The following is a 6,651-nucleotide window of genomic DNA, read 5'->3' on the forward strand; positions in this document are numbered from 1 at the left end:
CCTGCTGCTGGCCCATGGGGCTGGGCTGGGATGCCAGGAACAGGGGCTGGCAGGGCTCAGGCCCTGACTCACTTTTCCCAGCAGCATGGTGTGATCCTCTCCATCCCAATGGGAGCCAGAGGCCACGGGGCAGGGCTGTGCTCCCTGCCAGCTGCACCCAGTGGCCTTGGGACTGCCCTGGCACCCCCAGAGACACTCCCTGGCCCATCCTCCCACCCCTCCATGGCTCATGGGGCACAGGGGGACACTCGGGCAAGAGGAAAGTGTGGTGGGAGAGGGAAGGCAGTGGGAACTGGAGGCAGGGGTGTAGAGGCCCTGCTGAGCTTTCTTACATGGGCAAAGCAAGAGCTTGTGGAATTAAAAAAGGAATTAAAAATCTTGACTTTTCTATCCCTGCTGCTGTGCTGGGGGATGGAGCTGGGTCCCTGAGGGTGCTATTGCCATGCTGCTGCTGCTCTGGCAGAACCCCATCCATGGTACCCCTGGTTTGGGGAGTGGGCTGTGGGCTCTGCCATGGACCAGCTGCTGCTCCCTGCTCTGAGCTGAGACAGCCCCACTGCAGCACTGCTGAGAATCCAGGCTCAGTGCTTGGTAAATGCTGCAGCTGCTTCTTGCAGTGTGTGGATCAGGACAGGATGGCTCCAGAAGTCTCCCTTCCCTGGCTGTGCATGGCATGTGGCAAGAACAGAGCTGGGGTTCCCTGCAAGCAGAGGGTGAGGAGCATTTCCCATCCCATGGTGCTGCTCCTGCCTCTGTTGAACAAAGCCATTGCTCCTGCCTGGGGTCACGAGCTGTGACCCTGGACATTCTAGGAGCATCCAGCTCTTGGCTCTTTTCTTGCATGTTGTTTCACCATCATTGGGCCCTCAGCTCTGTGCTCCAGAAATCTTTCCCCTCCTGCCTTTAGCTCAAGGGTTATCCTGCAGACAATCCTCCTTCCAAAATTCTAGGTGGATCCCATGTGTGTCAAAAGCAGCATTGCTGCAGATGCTGCTTTAACTTTAAATCTCTGAAATCCCTTTGCATGGTCCCTCTTCTCCCCCTTCCCCAGTTTCCCCAGCCCCAGAAAGTGCCTGGTAGCTGTAACCCATTCTTGAGCACGTGCAGAGAAGGGCAGCTCTGAAAATAACCCAGCACTGGGTTAAAATAACCTGTGCTGCTCTGGTGCCTGAGCATCAGCCCAAAATAGGCTCTGCTGGGACAAGGACTATAAATACCCTGGTGTGGATTTGCACTGGAGAAAAGCCCTGCAGGATCATGAGCAGCATGATGCTGCCCACGCTGGCCCAGAGGGAAGCAGAGCCACTGGGGTGGCCTGGCTGATGCAGGGGGTCAGGCTCTGGGTGATGTGGTGGCTTGTGCCAGGCTGCCAGGATTTAACAGAGCCACTGGGTCACTGCTGGGTCTGAGTGGCCACAGAGCTGGGGTGACCAGCAGGGTCACATCTGGCTTCAGCCCAGATGGGGGCAGCTGGGCAGGAGCAAAGATGAAGTGTCTGCAGTATTTTGGGTCTGAGCCTGGCTCTGCTGGTGGCACGATTTAGGTGATTAGCCAACATTTTGACTCTTACATCTACCCCAGAAACCACCCTGGAGTGAGTGACATGCATTCCCTCAGAGCAGGGCACTCTCCTGAACCATCACTGAACCCCCAGCACTGGACAATGCAGAGTGGGAGGTGTGAAGTGTGTTTTAATGCAAAACAGCTGCTTTTGATTAAAATATATATTTCTCTTGTTGTGCTTTTAAAATGATTTCTTTGATGGTGCAGAGAAGGAAAGAACTCCTGTGCATTTTGCCAGGCAACCAAACAAACCAGTGTGGGGTGGTTTTTTTGGTAGGATGTGCCATTTTGGTGTGATTTTGACTGGTGTGTGCTGGTTCTCCCTCTGAAATAATCTCAGGGAGTGAGTCATGTGCACCCAGCAGAGCCCAGCACAGACTGGCCTTGCCTGTGTTTCCCTGTGCCCCAGGAGGCTCAGTGGCACTGGCACAGCATGGCACGTGTTTCCTCCACTGTCTGGAAAAGGCCGTGGTCAGCCTTGTTTGTGGTTTTGGATGATGAAGTGTGAATTTTGGAGAGCCATGGGGTGCAGGTGTGGCTTTCCCACAGGATTCCAGCTCGGTGGAATTGCAGGGGCAATGGGAGCTGTGGTCAGCAGAAGCAGAGCAGGCTCAGGTTTTCCCAAAACCTGGGAGAGCTGTGCCTGTGGCTGGATTGGGCCCTGGGCCTTGTGAGTCACCTTCTCAGCTGGCTGGAGGTTAAGACCAAGGCTTGGTGCTAAGGCCCAGGCTTTGGCAGGTGCCACTTTGCCCTCCTCTGGCTCACACTGGGATGTCTCTGCCCTGCAGTCTTCCTTGGAGCTTCCTTCCATCCTAAAATGCCTCCTTTGGGGTGAGTTGCTCAGCCAGGGGAGAGCTGCCTCTGCCTGGCTTTTGCTGAGAATACACATTTCCAACTTTTGCTTGGAGCATACGTGCTAAATGTTTTTTTTTCTGCCTCCACAAGGTGAAGAACTATCCAACTCAGAGCATTCCAGTCCCACTGGTTTCATTCCAGCTGCTTGTAGCTTTCATCCAGCCCTCCATGGGGTCAGCCTTCATCCCACCAGCTGAACCCCAGCAACTTCCTTGCCCAGTGCTACTGCTGGGGTGAGGCTTTTGTTCAGCCTGTGAGTGGCCCAGCTAAAACAGTGCTGCCTGTGCCCAGTGCCTGATCTCTGAAGGAATCTGGTGGCTGCCAGACCCAGAAATAATGATGCTGGGACTTTTACAGGAGCTTTTGTTCCCAGGTTTGGTTTTGGGATTGTAAAGTCTCCTGTATGACACATCTTTTTATTTCTCTGGCCTAGCACAGCACTGATCACTGTGGAATTGGTGCTGGGTTGCTGCAGCAAACCCTCACCCCACCCCACAGTGCCATGGGGAGTGTCCCACACAGATCTCTGGGCCATTATCCCTGATATCCACGGCACTGTTTCCCTGCACTGGTCCCGAGTTAAGCCTCTGGCTCCTGCCACAACACAAATCACCCTGATTTAGTTCACCACAGGCCGAATAACCAGGATCAGCCTGCTGCAGGGTGGCAGGGCTGGCACGGTGAGCACGGCGCAGAGCAGGCTGGTGGTGCTGGAAGATCAGGATTGAACAGGAATCCCCTCCCCAAGTGATGGAGAAGCTCCTGTGCTCCTGGCAGGCACACCCACCGCCCGGAGGCACCACAGTTTGTCGAGGATGAATTTGCTGGGATTTTGGATTATGGTGAAGAAGGTTCAGCCTCCACCAGCAGCACGGGCTGGGTTGGTTGATCCTGCACCTCCCAGGCAGGGCAGGAGCCGCTCAGGGACACTCCTGCAGCACTCCTGGAGCTGGAGAAGTGCGGGATCACACAGCCAGTGCCCACTCCGGTGCTTGGGACACGGCTCCAGGCCGCTCCTGCCAGCATCAGACACGTCCGACCATCGGCCGGGCACAGCGAGTCTCCAGCTCCCTCTAATGTTTCTGGCCCGACAGGAGCATCCGCAAGCAGGACAGGTCTGAGCAGGGAGCGGGCGGGCGGCCAGGCTGCGCCGCCCCGAGGGAAAAGTGTGACGCTGAAATGGTGTTAAAGAGTAAAGGATGCAGCGTTTTGAGGGAATTCAGCTCTACCAAATGCGTGGTTGTTATTAATAAATGAAAGATTTCACAGAAAAAACGACTGTTCCTCTGAAAAATACTATTTCTAATACTCGAAATAGATACTCTAAAATGCTGTAAGTGCTTCCAGCCCTGGAAATGTTCAAAAAACATTTGGTGACATGGTTTAGTGCTGCTGGGGTTACAGTTTGGACTTTTTTCCAGTATTAATGATTCCATGGTTCTGTGGTTCTCTGATTCTAAAGGCTCCTACTCATTCCTGTCTGCTCTGGGACTATTAGGATGAGAGCTGTGCACAGGAGTTTCCCAAACTTGTCTATGTGAAATGCAGTTTTAAAAATGCAGCAAGAAACCTGACAGCTCGTAATGCAGCAGAAATGGGTATTGATAACAAATGCAGGCTGGAAGCCCTCAGTTAAAATCAATGGTGTAGCAGCACTGCTGTGTCCAGCCCCAGGGGTTCATGGGGAGATCCCAGAGCTGTGTGAGGGTCTGGAAGCATTATCCACAAAAACAGAACACAATCCATACCAACAGCACACAATCCATACAAACAGCACACAGTCCACACAAACAGCACACAATCCACACAAACAGCACACAATCCATACAAACAGCACACAATCCATACAAACAGCACTGTCCATACAAACAGCACACAATCCACACAAACAGCACTGTCCACACAAACAGCACAATCCACACAAACAGCACACAGTCCATACAAACAGCACACAATCCACACAAACAGAACACAATCCATACCAACAGCACACAGTCCATACAAGCAGCACACAATCCACACAAGCAGCACAGTCCATACAAACAGCACAGTCCATACAAACAGCACAGTGTCCACACAAACACACAGTCCATACAAACAGCACTGTCCATACAAACAGCACAGTCCATACAAACAGCACACAATCCACACAAACAGCACACTGTCCATACAAACAGCACACAGTCCACACAAACAGCACAGTCCATACAAACAGCACACAATCCACACAAACAGCACACTGTCCATATAAACAGCGCACTGTCCATACAAACAGCACACAATCCACACAAACAGCACACAGTCCATACAAACAGCACAGTGTCCATACAAACAGCACACTGTCCATACAAACAGCACACAATCCACACAAACAGCACACTGTCCATACTAACAGCACTGTCCACACAAACAGCACACAATCCACACAAACAGCACACAGTCCATACAAACAGCACAGTGTCCATACAAACAGCACACTGTCCATACAAACAGCACACAATCCACACAAACAGCACACTGTCCATACAAACAGCACATTACTGTGTGCTCCAGTAGCTGTAACACCAAGGCACAGGAAGCAGAAGGGGCAGCCAGGCCATCTCCCCTCTGACACATCGACTCAAGGACCACACGCCTGCTCCTGACTGGGTGTGTGTGCAGCACAGATCAGGGGATGGATAACAGAGAGAGGGGGAATGTAATTACCCTCTGAAGAATAAATCACTTTAACGGTTCAGTTACTGAGATCACAGCGAGGCAGTGGCACAGCCTCTTAATTAATCTTCTGCTTTGCAGCTGGCTCCTGCCCCCACGCCATCTCCACCTCACGCTGCCTGGTGAGGAGATGCCACCGATGGGGACAACCCTGGCCAGTGGTTTCTGGTCCAGCAGGAGCAGCAGGGTATGACCAGGTGAGGGATCAGGGTGCTGTGGCTCCCAGGTTAGTGCAGTGTAACACCTGTGGTGGGCCTGGTAATGTGGTGTCCTGTGGTGCTCCAGACCTGTGTGAGCAGCAGCAGCTAGTAACTCCGAGCTTGTTACTGTGATGAATTGCTGGGCGTGAAGCAGGGGTCTGGGGATGCTGGAGGCCTGTGTCTGCTGCAGAGAATGGCTGGTGTGTGAGATGATGAAGGGAAACCCCACCTTTCATCTCCACACGGCCCAAACCTCCCTGATTCCTCACCCCCAGCCCTTTAACTGACCCCCTTCAGCTCTTTAACTCCCAACCTCTTCTCTGCGAATTGCACCCCCATTTCTCATTCATTCCCAAACTGCTCTCTGAGCTCCCTCATCCTCCTCAGAACAACCCCTTTGACCAGATGCTCATCTTATCCCTCAAAAGTTCCTCTCAGGGAACTCCCCTTTGTCCTCCTCACTTTGCTCCTCGGGGAACTGCCATTATCTCCCAAACTGGTTCTCAGAGATTGCTTCTGTCACTCCCCCACACTGTTCCTCAGGGAACCTTATCCCTCAAAACTGCCCCTCAGAGATTGCTTCCCTCACCCCCTGCCCCCATCATTGCTCCTGGGGGAATCACTCCCTTTTCCTTGCTCCTCAGAGATGGCCCCTTTCACCTCATCCTCCTCAGGGATTGCTCCCTCATCCCCAAAACTGCCCCTCAAGGATTGCTCCTCTTGCCACTCCTCCACGTTGCTCCTCGGGGAAATGCTCCCTTATCCTCCAAACTGTTCCTCAGGTTTGGCCCCTCATCATCTTCCGGGATTACTCCCTCATGGATCATCCCTTTACTCCCTCTCGGGGATCACCCCCTCATTCCCAAAACCATCCCTCAGGGACTGACGCTCTCCTCAAGGGTTGCCCCTTTGTCGCCCAGATTGCCCCTCAGGGATAGTCCCCATCCTTATCAGAGATCGTCTCCTTGCTGTCCCTCAGGAATCGTTCCCTCGTTCCCCAAATTGTCCCCAAGGATCGCCCACCAAAATCGTCTCTGTCACTCCTCCACACTGGTTCCTCAGGGTCTCATCCTCTTTCGCCCTAAAAGTGCCACTCAGGGATTGCTCGTCAGGGAAATGTCGCCTTACCCTCAAAAGAGCCCCTCAGGGGTCGTCCCTCAGGGATCGTCCTCTCATCTCCTGAAGTGCTCCTGAGGGATGGATCCTCATCCTCCTCGAGGATCGCCCCCTCAGGAATCATCCCTATAGGGATCGCCCCTCACTCCCCCTCGCATCGCCCTCCATCCTCCCCCTCCGTGCCGGCCCCGCCCGCCGCCCC

At 53.5% G+C, this 6,651-nt stretch overlaps 1 long non-coding RNA gene across 1 annotated transcript; it reads right to left on the reverse strand.

The window, feature by feature from the left end:
* Nucleotides 1-5,097: 5,097 nt before the first annotated feature.
* Nucleotides 5,098-6,651, reverse strand: LOC306813313. Its single transcript, XR_013776967.1, has 2 exons — nucleotides 6,462-6,651; nucleotides 5,098-5,517 (listed from the first exon to the last, which is right to left on the reverse strand). It is a non-coding gene; the product is annotated as an uncharacterized lncRNA (long non-coding RNA).

Source organism: Erithacus rubecula (genome assembly GCF_903797595.1).
Source record: "Erithacus rubecula genome assembly, chromosome: 28".
NCBI lineage: Eukaryota > Metazoa > Chordata > Aves > Passeriformes > Muscicapidae > Erithacus > Erithacus rubecula.